Source organism: Macadamia integrifolia, chromosome 13 (assembly GCF_013358625.1).
Source record: "Macadamia integrifolia cultivar HAES 741 chromosome 13, SCU_Mint_v3, whole genome shotgun sequence".
Taxonomy (NCBI): domain Eukaryota; kingdom Viridiplantae; phylum Streptophyta; class Magnoliopsida; order Proteales; family Proteaceae; genus Macadamia; species Macadamia integrifolia.
This window is the reverse complement of record NC_056569.1, coordinates 13,789,908-13,804,184: the sequence shown is the minus strand read 5'-3', so window position 1 is coordinate 13,804,184 and position 14,277 is coordinate 13,789,908. Positions and strand designations below refer to the sequence as shown.

General features: G+C 37.3%; 1 non-coding gene across 1 annotated transcript; it reads left to right on the top strand.

Moving 5' to 3' along the window:
* The first annotated feature begins 437 nt into the window (after positions 1-437).
* On the top strand, positions 438-544 carry LOC122060350. Its single transcript, XR_006134369.1, has one exon. It is a non-coding gene; the product is annotated as a small nucleolar RNA R71 (small nucleolar RNA).
* The last annotated feature ends 13,733 nt before the right edge of the window (positions 545-14,277 follow it).

Here is a 14,277-nt window from a genome sequence, read left to right as displayed (position 1 = left end):
CTCCATCCTGGATTGTAGGTGTTATTATATAGATTATTCTAGTATAAGGCATTAACATTATCATTAGAAGTGCCCCTAGAAGTGTTGGGCATTCTTCTATGACATGTCCAGGGGACTGGCACCAAGCACAAATCTTAACCAAATTGACTGATGATGGCTCTCTAGGAATAATAGTCTCAATCCTCTTGATTAAGCTATTCAAATGGGCTTCCTTGGCTACTATCCCATTCACAAAATATCATTTTCCTCCTATGGTTTTTTCACTCTCTTGGGTTGATTCCCACTCACGGGTTTTGTCAGCTAAGTCAAGTAAGAATTCCCATGCCTTTCCTTCATCTGTAAATGATGTGAATCCCTCAGGGCACATAGACTCTATCATTTTTTTAGTTGGGTAATCAATACCCTCATAAATTATTTGACATAAATGCAATAAGTCTAGGCCAAGGTGAGGGCATTCTTGGAGTAGATCCTTGAATCTCTCCATAAGTTTAGAAAATGACTCACTAGGCTTTTGCCTAAACTGAAGGATATCACTTCTAAGTTTATTGGTCTTGTGAGTTGGAAAAAACTTCTTAAGGAAGACAACTGTGAACTGTTCCCATGAGGTTATGAAATTTGTGGGTAACCGATACAATCACTTCTTAGCTTGGTCTTTTAATGTAAAAGTGATAAACCTAAGCTTAACAACATCATCAGAAAGCTGATGGATCTTAATTAGAACACATACCTGTTCAAATTCCTTTAGAAATAAGTATGCATCTTCAGAGATGAACCCATGGAAGTGGGGCAACATAATGATGTATTGAGATTTGAGTTCAAAATTATTGCCCTGGGCTTGTGGTAGAACTATGTAGGAAGGTTGGGTTGTTCTAGCAGGGTAGAACCTATCTTTTAGAGATTTAGGTGAAGGGTTTTGATGTTAGTCTCCCATATTGCAAGGTTTTAAAGAGAGCAAACGTATAGTGTCACTACTTGTTGGATCTCTTCTTTCTAACCGATTCTTAGTATTACGTAACCACCTAACACTCATGCAACAGAAAACTACCCACAACTAGAGTAAGATAAGCACAAAAGAATGGATAGCAAATTTCTTTTTATGATTTTATTATTATTTTGATTTTTTTTTTATCTTTTTGGGAGCTTACTGGCGGGGATCCAGGGTTGCTCAAGTCAATTCCTAAGGTACTACTATATGGCAAAACCTGTCTTTATCATACTATGAGGCATGCTGACCTCCACCGATGCAACTATTATTGCAAGTTATTCTTCTTAGGAGTTCAATAAAAGAAAAGAAAAAATAAAACAAAGCACTTTGATTTACCAAAAGAAAGCGAAAAATAACATGGAAATGTCTCCCTAGCAACGGCGTCAAAAATTTGTTTGAGATTTTAAAATGTAACCGCAAACGTACGGATTAGTGTAGCTACGGGTCGAATACAGGGAGAGAAGCCACTTTATTTTTTTTTGCATCTTTTAATAATGCGAAAGTGAACCGATTAATGGTTGTGATCTAATTATAATTACCATCCTAAGCATATGTATCTAAAATAACGTCCTAACCATTCGTCATCTAAGAATTTAAAAACGCAGGCCACGCAATTAAAAGTAAATAAATAAATAATTGAAAATAAACAACCTACGTAATTAAAAAAAATAATAAAGGAAAAAAATTCTAAAATAAAAATAAAGTAAAATAAAGTGGATAAAGCTAGAAAGAGACTCACAAGTAGGTTTCTCTACTTAGCCCGAGGGATGCATCATAATATGAGCTCCCCTACTTGACCAGAGAGTCACTCTTATAAGGGTTATTCTACTTGGCTTTAGGGAAAGGGAAACAGTTAAAATAAAAATAATAAAATGATGGTTCTTTGGCTAGGAGGGGCATAGCCAACACATACACTAGCCATGAACCTTGGGGGAAAAGGATAGCAATAATGTAATGACTGAAATTAAAATCCTAAGTTAAGAAAGAAAGGGTAGTCAGAAGAGGGAATGAGAGGGAGGAGAGAAGACTGAAGGAGCCTACTTACTTGAACTTCATCCCTTGAATTGAAAACTTGATCGATTTGAGATACTATCAATACTAAAAATCAGATCTGGAATAAACCAAATCTAAAATTTCTAGTACTAGAGAAAGCAAATCTGAAGAAAAAAAATTGAACTTGAAAGACATGCTTCATAGCTTGTTCTTGTCAACTAAACCTACAACTAGAACTTGAAAATTACAACTTCAATTGTTTACACAATAAAAATAAAAGACTGAATAAAAAACAAAAGTGCTTGCATTAATTGAATAAAAAGAACTTACAAAAGTGTTTAAAGTATAAACCTAGAACTAGAGCTAGAGAAAGAGATAGAGCAACTAAGAAAAAACCCTAGAAGAAGAATGAAGTGCCTCCCTTTGTGTTAATTCTATTATGTAGAGAATGGGGGAGGGAAGCTAAAGATTTTAGCTTCTAAAAAAAAAAAAAGATTTTTCTTTTATCTTATTGATGAGGTAGAGGAGAGAGAAGATAGAGAATTGTAGGAAGTAGGGAATCTCTAACGATTTTGCTTCCTTTTTGCTTCTTTTTATTTTTTTATTTTTTTCTCTCTCTTCTTCAAACGTGGGCAGCATCTTGGACAATTTTTTTTTAATTATTTTTTTCCTTTTTTTATTCCTTTCCTATTTTTCTCCTATTTTCTCCTATTTTTTTCTATTTTTCTCTTTGTTTCTTTATTTCTCTCTCCTCCTGCGTAAGAAACCCTTTCACCGACCTCCTTTGAGTGACGAGTAGGAAAGAGAAAATCTTCTAAAATAAAAACCTCAACAAAATGGCAGCTAAGAGGTTCGAACTTAAGACCTCTTAATAAACAAGGGATTTTGCACACCACAACTCACCAACTACGCTAGGTAGTTGTTGTTACCAAAAATGAATCTTCAATCACTTATGGATGTAGTTCATCGATCCTTTTTGGAATTTAAAATATTTCACCTCTGGGACAACTGCAAATGGGTTGGTTCTGCATCTCGGTTCAGTTTTGATCCATTATTCTTTTTTTGGCCTTAAAAGAATAATCACTTGTACGGTTGACCAAACGAATGCATACTTGCAATTGAACACGTCCATCTTGCTCAGAATTTCATCCTCTTCACAACTATGAAAAGAAATAGGACCTCTTTACGTGTAAAATTAGAGATATAGCAGCCGATAGTCCTTAAGGCCTTGAAAATAGAAAACCTACAAAAAGAGAGTAAAACCCAAGGTAGCTCCATTCTAAATATGTAAAATGCATGTTTTGTTACACTAGATTTCACATATAAATGTGCTCATCAATAGGGCATTAATTTCACATCCACCTGTGTTTGGGCATAGAGCCCACGTGACGAAGTAGCATTTTTTCCCTTTAATTTTAATTATTTTTTTGGTAGTGATTCTCTTGGTGGTTGAGCTGACATCCAAAAATCTTCTAGAACATCTACTTGATACTTCTTTGCAACTTCATCTTTAGAACGTAACATACTATTTTTTGGTTAGCTCAACATATAACTTTTATCTTGTACGAACCAAAGATTTTTTTTGGGTAGAACCAAGGTTGTTTAGCCACATATATTGGATTAAGCTGAAATTTTTATGGATATGTATTTACATGTAAAATTTTAATTTGTTATGGTAAAAATATACTTGCTAATGTTAGCACGACATGTGGAGTTAGAACTGATCCATTTGGTCCAGAAGAAAACCCGTATTGGGAAAGCAAAGAAATAAACCTGGCTTGGCTAGTGCAACCACTACCAAGTCTACATCTGTAGTTCAACAGGTGAGCGACCAAACGACCTAGCGATGTACAGTCCCTTGGAAAGCAAAGGAATGAAACTGGGCTTGGCTAGTGCTATGAACCACCTCTAAGTCTACATCTGTAGTTTCATAGGTGAACGACTGAATGACCGAGAGACCTGAATGACCTAGCGACCTACAATCCATTGGAAAGCAAAGGAATGAAACTGGGCTTGGCTAGTGCTATGAATGTGATACCCTACTTTCTAAACCTGGTCTAATTAACTGTATTGACTTGGGTTGATGGTACAGGGGCTGAACCAGAGAGAACCGACACCAGTACCATATGGAATATGGTAACAAGAGTGATCGTGAACTTTAACCCAACAAGATCAAGCGGGTATCAAGTGTAATATGTGCACCCAAGCCTTGCACTTGTACGCATGTTTGAGATTTAAAATGTAACCGCAAGTGTACGGATCAGTGTAGCTATGGGTCGAACACAGGGAGAGCAACCACTTTATTTTTTATTTCTTTTAGTAATGCGAAAGTGAGCTGATGAATGGTTGTGATCTAATTCTAATTACAGTCCTAAAAATAACGTCCTAACCATTCGTCATCTAAGAATTTAAAGACGCAAGCCACGCAATTAAAATTAAATAAATAAATAACTGAAAATAAACAACCCACGCAATTAAAAAAAAAATAATAATAAATAAAGGAAAAAAAAATGCTGAAATAAAAATAAAGTAAAAGAAAGGGGATAAAGCTAGAGAGAGACTCACAAGTAGGTTTCTCTACTTAGCCCGAGGGATGCATCATAATATGAGCTTCCCTACTTGACCAGAGAGTCACTCTTACAAGGGTTTCTCTACTTGGCTTTAGGGAAAGGGAGACAATTAAAATAAAAGCAATAAATTGATGGTTCTATGGCTAGGAGGGGCAAAGCCAACACATACACTAGCCATGAACCTTGGGGGAAAGGGATAGCAATAATGTAACGACTGAAAATAAAAATCCTAAATTAAGAAAGAAAGGGTAGTCAGAAGAGGGAATGAGAGGGGGGAGAGAAGACTATTGAAGGAGCCTACTTACTTGAATCAATGCTTGAACTTGAAAAAAAATTGCTCCACGGCTCGTGATCTTGTCACCTAGATCTAAGCCTAGAACTATAACTTAAAAAAAATTACAACCCAATTGCATAAATTATAAACATAAAAAGGCTGAATAAAAATAAAAGAGTGCTTGCATTAATTGACATAAAAAAAAAACTATTACAAAAGTGATTAAAGCAAAAATAGAGAAGAACTAAAACTAAAGAGAGAAAGAGGAAGAGAGAGAGCAACTAAAGAAAACTAGAAGAAGAATGAATTGTTTCCCCTCCTCTTACATGAGTTATATTTATAGGGAATGGAGAGGTAGGGTAACAATTTTTTATTTCCTAAAAGAGAGAAACCCACAATTGATTGTGAGATCTTTTGAGTCCAAAAGTGCTAAGGTGGAGGAGAGAGAAGAGAGAAATAAATTTCCTATAATTTTTTTGCTTATTTTCTTTCCTTTTTTTTTTCCTAATTTATTTTTCTTCTTTTTCTCTCTCCTAGGGACGATTTTCTTCTTCTTGGTGTGATTTGGACAATATTTGGTGATGATGTGGAGGAGAGAGAAGATTTGGACAATCTTTGGTTCTCCCCTTTTTTTCTCTTTCCTTTTTGATTTTGCTCTCCATGCCCTTAGTACTTTAAGTGAGTGAAAAGCAGGAAATCTTCAACAAATTCTCTAAAAAAAACAACCATAAGATTCGAACTTGAGACCTCTTGGTGAGCAAGGGAATTTTGTACACCATAGCTCACCAACTAAGCTAGGTAGTTGTTGTTACCAAAAACAAATCTTTAATCACTTAAGGATGTGGTCCATCGATCCTTGTTGGCATTTGGAGTATTCCTTGTACCTCTGGGACAATTGCAAACGGGCTGGTTCTGCATCTCGATTCAGTTCTGATCCATTATTCTTTTTCTGACCCGAAAAAGAATAATCATTTGTACGGGTGACCAAACGAATGTGTACTTTTAATTGAACACGTCCATCTTGCTCAGAATTTCATCCTCTTCGCAACCATGGAAAGAAATAGGACCTCTTTACGTGTAAAATTGAAGATATAGCTCCCGATAGTCCTTAAGGCCTTGAAAATATAAAACCTGCAAAAAGAGAGTAAAACCCAAGGTAGCTCCATTCTAAATATGTAAAATGCATGTTTTACTACCCTAGATTTCACACATAAATGTGCTCATCAGAATTCCCCCACACTTTGACTTTGCTGGTCCTCGAGCAAAACAAAAAGAAAAAGAATAAAGATAAAAAAAACCTAACTCACTTTCGTATGAATCACGGTTGCACTTAGCATGTGCAACAAGCCTTTAAACCCCTAGTGGACGAGTTGTGTCTCGTGGGTGTTTGCAGTGAATATACACCCAAAATTCAGAATAAACAAATCCCAACTTTGGCTAAAGGTAAGGCTCATACCGATCCGGAGCAAAGATAATTTCTCTTACAAGGGACCCCCACACTTGAACTTTTATTACCCTTTATCAATTCCAGGCACTAGCATATTTCTTAATTTGGAACTCACCTCGTCTCTTCCAAAACATCCTTATCTTAAGGCAAAACCACTTGTGAAGAAATAGGGAACCAAAGACTAAAGCGTTGGAGTGTTTTTGACCAAACATGTTACCAAACAATAATGACATTTGCACATTTTTTTTTCTTTTTCTTTTTCTTTTTTTCACTAATAAACTCTATTCTACTCCACTACTTTTGGCCTGAATGACATGGTGGAGCAAACACCAGACACCCAAGTTACTATGTAGCTTCGCTTTTTGCATATGTCTACAAAGGCAGTGATGCTAGAGTTACTTCAGAAGTTTCCCCCCAAGGAATTTTGATCAAGACACCACGCTTCCTGAGGCGCAATGCCCTGTCTAGTTCCAAGGGAATCAACTCTTATTCTTCTTTATACCAGATTTCACATTTCATTTAAAATTGTGCATTTGTCAACCCATGCCAAATTAAAAAGAAGGTCTCAACTCCAAATCAAAAGTACAAGGAACCCACAGACTTACATATGGTCCATCACCATAAAACAGGGGTCTCTTATTTTTCAAAAGAAAGTCCCATCTCAAGACACATGCTTGTTTCTTTCTTCTCAACAAGGTTTTTATATGTTCAAAATGGGTACCTTAATCAAAAATTTTATTTTCATACATCAAGCAACCGAATGGTATGATCATTAGCCAAAAGCCAAAGTAGGACTTCATCCTTAGCAAGCTCAAAAAAATAAAAAGAAAAACAAACAGAACAAAGTGAAAAAAAATAATAATAATAAATAAATAAATAAAAACTGGTTTCCCTGTGTTGCCATCTAATTTGAGATATGCTTTCCTAGGGCCTGACCAGACTCTTCCTGTAATAATTTCTTCAAATTTGACTTCTAGCCAGGAAGAGGAGTTACTTAAAGTGTTAAAAGATAATAAGGAAGCCCTAGGTTGGACCATGGCTGATATCAAGGGTATAAGCCCTTCTATTGTGCAACATCATATACATCTTATGGAGGATTCCAAACCATCCACGGAACCCCAAAGAAGAGCTAACCCAGTGATGATGGAAGCTATTAAGAAAGAGATCCTAAAGTGCTTGGATCATGGAATAATTTATCCTATTTCTGACAGCCAATGGGTAAGCCCTGTTCATGTAGTACCTAAGAAGTCTGGTGTGACTGTAGTTCCTAATGCCAATAATGAGTTGATCCCTACCCGTGTCCAAACAGGATGGCGTGTGTGCATTGATTACAGGAAGTTAAATGCGGCAATCTGGAAGGACCACTTCCCATTGCCATTCATTGACCAGATGTTAGAGAGGTTAGCTGGACATGAATACTATTGCTTTCTTGATGGATATTCCGGCTATAACCAAATCCCAATTGCTTTAGAGGACCAACATAAGACCACTTTTACATGCCCATATGGAACATTTGCTTACAGGCGTATGCCCCTTGGGCTTTGCAATGCCCCTGCTACGTTCCAACGATGCATGATGAGCATTTTTTCTGACATGGTCGAAAAATTCTTAGAAGTATTTATGGATGACTTTTCAATTCATGGGAATTCCTATTCTGAATGTCTTCATCATCTTTCCCTAGTTTTGAAAAGGTGCATATCTAAGAATTTGGTTTTGAATTGGGAGAAATGCCATTTTATGGTTAAATCTGGTATTGTTTTAGGCCATGTAATATCCAAGGAGGGAATTAAGGTAGATAGAGCCAAAGTGGATTTAATTGATAATTTACCACCTCCTCAATCTGTTAAGGATGTTCGGTCTTTTCTAGGGCATGCAGGCTTCTACGGAAGGTTTATTAAGAACTTTAGTCAGTTAGCCCGACCTCTCACCTCATTACTTGTCAAAGATCAGACTTTTGAGTTTTCCAAAGAGTGCCTAGAATCCTTCAAGCAACTTAAGAAGGAGTTGACCAATGCACCCATTGTTCAACCACCTGTTTGGACTGAACCTTTTGAACTGATGTGTGATGCTTCAGATTTTGCCATAGGAGCAGTTTTAGGTCAAAGGATTAATAAGTTACCCACTGTCATTTACTATGCTAGTAGGACCTTAAATGATGCACAACTCAATTATACAACCACTGAAAAAGAATTTTTAGCTGTTGTGTTTGCATTAGAAAAGTTTCGGTCTTACTTAGTTGGCTCACATGTGGTGGTGTATACTGATCATTCTGCCCTCAGATACCTAGTTCAGAAGAAGGATGCCAAAGCCCGTCTCATTAGGTGGGTTTTACTTTTGCAAGAGTTTGATTTAGAAATTAGGGATAAGAAAGGAGTTGAAAACCTAGTTGCAGACCATTTATCCCGGCTTCCCAATTCCTTGACTGTTGATTCTCCAGTCAACGAGAACTTTCCAGATGAACAATTATTTGCAATGTCCAGTGAACCATGGTTTGCTGACATTGTCAACTTCTTAGTTTCAGGTGTGACTCCGGATCACTGGTCCACTCAAGATAAGTATAGGTTTCATTCCCAAGTTAAACATTTTTTCTGGGATGATCCTTATTTGTTTAAGATATGTCCGGATCAGATTATCCGACGATGTGTTCCTGATCATGAGCAACATTCTATTCTCTCTTTTTGTCATTATCATGCATGTGGTGGACACTTTGGACCTAAGAAGACTGCCGCAAAGGTTCTCCAATGCGGATTTTATTGGCCCACTCTTTTTAGAGATGCTTTTGATTTTTGCAAGGCTTGCCCTGCCTGCCAGTCTTTTGGCCGTATCAATAAAAGGAACATGATGCCCCTCAACCCTATTTTGGTAGTTGAGATCTTTGATGTATGGGGCATCGATTTTATGGGACCATTCCCTAATTCTTTTGGGAATTTGTACATACTTTTGGCCGTTGATTATGTTTCTAAATGGATAGAGGCCATACCTTGTAAAACTAATGACCACAAAGTGGTGGTCCAGTTTCTCAAAGAGAACATTTTTTCCCGCTTTGGTGCACCACGTGCAATAATTAGTGATAGGGGTACTCATTTTTGTAATCGGCCTTTTGAGGCCTTAATGAAAAAGTATGGGATCACCCATAAGTTATCTACCCCTTATCACCCCCAAACTAGTGGCCAAGTGGAGGTGTCTAATAGGCAGATCAAACAAATCTTGGAGAAAACTGTTAATCCCAACCGTAAGGATTGGTCCCTTAGGCTCATTGATGCCTTGTGGGCCCATCGGACTGCATTCAAGACCGACCTTGGTCAGTCTCCCTACCGTTTGGTGTATGGAAAAGCTTGTCACTTACCAGTTGAGTTGGAGCATAAGGCCTTTTGGGCCATTAAGAAGCTTAACTTTGATTTGTCTGATTCGGGAATTCATCGTAGGCTCCAACTATCTGAGTTGGAGGAACTTAGGAATGAAGCATATGAAAGTTCTAGAATTTACAAGGAAAAGACTAAAGCTTTCCATGATAAACACATTCTGCGTAAATCTTTTGCAATTGGTGATAAGGTCTTATTGTACAACTCTCGATTGCATCTTTTTCCTGGTAAACTTAGATCCCGATGGGATGGCCCGTTTATTGTCCATAATGTATATCCCCATGGGGCTGTGGAGATTTTGAATCCAGGAACATGGGTAATTTCGAAGGTTAATGGTCAGCGTTTGAAACCGTTCCTCGAGTTTCCCACTACTAGTAGTGAAGAGGTCATGGATCTCCATGAACTCTTTACACTGATGACTAATTTTTAATCAGGTATGACCCCCTTGCATTGTCTTTGCTTTTAATTTTTTCCATGCATTGAGGACATTGCATGACTTAAGTGTGGGGGAGGGAAACCAGTTTTTATTTATTTATTTATTATTATTATTTTTTTTTCACTTTGTTTTGTTTGTTTTTCTTTTTATTTTTGAGCTTGCTAAGGATGAAGTCCTACTTTGGCTTTTGGCTAATGATCATACCATTCGGTTGCTTGATGTATGAAAATAAAATTTTTGATTAAGGTACCCATTTTGAACATATAAAAACCTTGTTGAGAAGAAAGAAACAAGCATGTGTCTTGAGATGGGACTTTCTTTTGAAAAATAAGAGACCCCTGTTTTATGGTGATGGACCATATGTAAGTCTGTGGGTTCCTTGTACTTTTGATTTGGAGTTGAGCCCTTCTTTTTAATTTGGCATGGGTTGACAAATGCACAATTTTAAATGAAATGTGAAATCTGGTATAAAGAATAATAAGAGTTGATTCCCTTGGAACTAGACAGGGCATTGCGCCTCAGGAAGCGTGGTGTCTTGATCGAAATTCCTTGGGGGGAAACTTCTGAAGTAACTCTAGCATCACTGCCTTTGTAGACATATGCAAAAAGCGAAGCTACATAGTAACTTGGGTGTCTGGTGTTTGCTCCACCATGTCATTCAGGCCAAAAGTAGTGGAGTAGAATAGAGTTTATTAGTGAAAAAAAAAGGAAAAAAAATGTGCAAATGTCATTATTGCTTGGTAACATGTTTGGTCAAAAACACTCCAACGCCTTAGTCATTGGTTCCCTATTTCTTCACAAGTGGTTTTGCCTTAAGATAAGAATGTTTTGGAAGAGACGAGGTGAGTTCCAAATTAAGAAATATGCTAGTGCCTGGAATTGATAAAGGGTAATAAAAGTTCAAGTGTGGGGGTCCCTTGTAAGACAAATTATCTTTGCTCCGGATCGGTATAAGCCTTACCTTTAGCCAAAGTTGGAATTTGTTTATTCTGAATTTTGGGTGTATATTCACTGCAAACACTCACGAGACACAACTCGTCCACTAGGGGTGACCTAGGGGTTTAAAGGCTTGTTGCACATGCTAAGTGCAACCGTGATTCCTACGAAAGTGAGTTAGGTTTTTTTTTATCTTTATTCTTTTTCTTTTTGTTTTGCTCGAGGACTAGCAAAGTCTAAGTGTGGGGAAATTCTGATGAGCACATTTATGTGTGAAATCTAGGGTAGTAAAACATGCATTTTACATATTTAGAATGGAGCTACCTTGGGTTTTACTCTCTTTTTGCAGGTTTTATATTTTCAAGGCCTTAAGGACTATCGGGAGCTATATCTTCAATTTTACACGTAAAAAGGTCCTATTTCTTTCCATGGTTGCGAAGAGGACGAAATTCTGAGCAAGATGGACGTGTTCAATTAAAAGTACACATTCGTTTGGTCACCCGTACAAATGATTATTCTTTTTTCGGGTCAGAAAAAGAATAATGGATCAGAACTGAACCGAGATGCAGAACCAGCCCGTTTGCAATTGTCCCAGAGGTACAAGGAATACTCCAAATGCCAACAAGGATCGATGGACCACATCTTTAAGTGATTAAAGATTTTTTTTTGGTAACAACAACTACCTAGCTTAGTTGGTGAGCTATGGTGTACAAAATTCTCTTGCTCACCAAGAGGTCTCAAGTTCGAATCTTATGGTTGTTTTTTTTTAGAAGATTTTGTTGAAGATTTCCTGCTTTTCACTCACTTAAAGCACTAAGGGCATGGAGGGGATTTCCACATCAAGTTAGAAGCAAGCAAAATCGTGGAAGCAAGAAGAGAAGAAAAAAAAGGAAAGAGAAAAAAAGGGGAGAACCAAAGATTGTCCAAATCTTCTCTCTCCTCCACATCATCACCAAATATTGTTCAAATCACACAAAGGAAGAAAAAAAATCGTCCCTAGGAGAGAGAAAAAAGAAGAAAAATAAATTAGGAAAAAAAAAAGGAAAGAAAATAAGCAAAAAAATTATAGGAAATTTCTCAAAATTTATTTCTCTCTTCTCTCTCCTCCATCTTAGCACTTTTGGACTCAAAAGATCTCACAATCAATTGTGGGTTTCTCTCTTTTAGGAAAGAGAAAATTGTTACCCTACCTCTCCATTCCCTATAAATACAACTCATGTAAGAGGAGGAAACACAATTCATTCTTTTTCTAGTTTTCTTTAGTTGCTCTCTCTCTTCCTCTTTCTCTCTTTAGTTTTAGTTATTCTCTATTTTTGCTTTAATCACTTTTGTAATAGTTTTTTATTTCAATTAATGCAAGCACTCTTTTATTCTTATTCAGCCTTTTTATGTTTATGATTTATGCAATTGAGTTGTAATTTTTTAAGTTATAGTTCTAGGCTTAGATCTAGGTGACAAGATCACGAGCCGTGGAACAATTTTATTTCAAGTTCAAGCATTGATTCAAGTAAGTAGGCTCCTTCAGTAGTCTTCTCTCCCCCCTCTCATTCCCTCTTCTGACTACCCTTTCTTTCTTAATTTAGGATTTTTATTCAGTCATTACATTATTGCTATTCCTTTCCCCCAAGGTTCATGGCCAGTGTATGTGTTGGCTTTGCCCCTCCTAGCCATAGAACCATCAATTTATTGCTTTTATTTTAATTGTCTCCATTTCCCTAAAGCCAAGTAGAGAAACCCTTGTAAGAGTGACTCTCTGGTCAAGTAGGGAAGCTCATATTATGATGCATCCCTCGGGCTAAGTAGAGAAACCTACTTGTGAGTCTCTCCCTAGCTTTATCCCCTTTCTTTTACTTTATTTTTTCAGCATTTTTTTTTCCTTTATTTATTTATTTATTTTTTTAATTGCGTGGGTTGTTTATTTTCAGTTATTTATTTATTTAATTTTAATTGCGTGGCTTGCGTCTTTAAATTCTTAGATGACGAATGGTTAGGACGTTATTTTTAGGACGGTAATTAGAATTAGATCACAATCATTAATCGGTTCACTTTCGCATTATTAAAAGAAATAAAAAAATAAAGTGGCTGCTCTCCCTGTGTTCGACCCGTAGCTACACTGATCCGTACGCTTGCGGTTACATTTTAAGTCTCAAACACATGACATACTAAGTACTCTGAGAGCAAATGATAACCGCTTCCTATACAATATTTGAAGGTATTGTCAAACAGCGAGGACGTTGTAATTGTGCCAACACCCTCGGGGAGGTCCGTGCACTTTATGACCTTTTGAGATCGAATGCGTCATTGAATGGTGAGGATGTCCATAATTGTGCCAGTACCCTTGGGGAGGTCTGTGCACTTTATGGCACTCTAAGATCGAATGATGGTTACCCTACACTACACTTCACACACGTTCACTCATGCTTCCACCAACCCAGTAGTGGTCCTTAGCATCCCCTCATGTGAAGTCACGTAGAATGGGGGTAGGGAGTTACACCCTTGGCCAAGTACCCTTGAGGTACGTTAAAGGATAAGTACCTAGCGTATATCAATCTTATCAAGGTAGCCTTGTCGGTCCTATTGCATCCACTGCATACTCAGCATCATGTAGAAAATAGATGGAGAAGCTAAGAGCATCATAAGCTAACTGTAGAGCTTGTTTGCAGTCTTGGAAAGGAATTTTCCTATATTATATTTTCGTCATAACGAATTACTTTCCTAAGTGGGTTTATATAAAAGGTGTCTCTCCTCCTTGAGAAAAACGTCCAGACACGTGACTTAGGGGCAATCCTGTTAAAGTCACGTAAAGTCTCGAGAAGTCTCGAGGAAATCGGGAGGAAGGACACCTAAGTGGAAAAAAAGAGCAAGGAAAGCATGACTTTATTACATGGAATGTTTTCTAGGAATGTTCTCAATAAGCCATTTGTATGAAATTCTCACCAATGATATCAAGTGGACTAGAGGCATGTTCCCCTATCCACTTTCTATCATACAGTGAATTGACTCTGGATGAATTATTGATTGATCAAAATGGATGAATGATTGAAAATGGGATGGGGTATCAGTGATCTAAAATGAACCGCCTTTTGGTTCAGGCGCAATTCCACATCTCAAGTACTCATCGCAGTCCATTTGGACACGCCAGGGTAGTAAGTTAACTCATTTAAGTCCAATGTCACCTACGCTGTCTCTTTGAAACTGTTTACTACCAAGTGTGTGCACCTTGGAAGATATGGATCCAGCAGACGGTGAAACTCTAGTTCACGCATGGGTACAC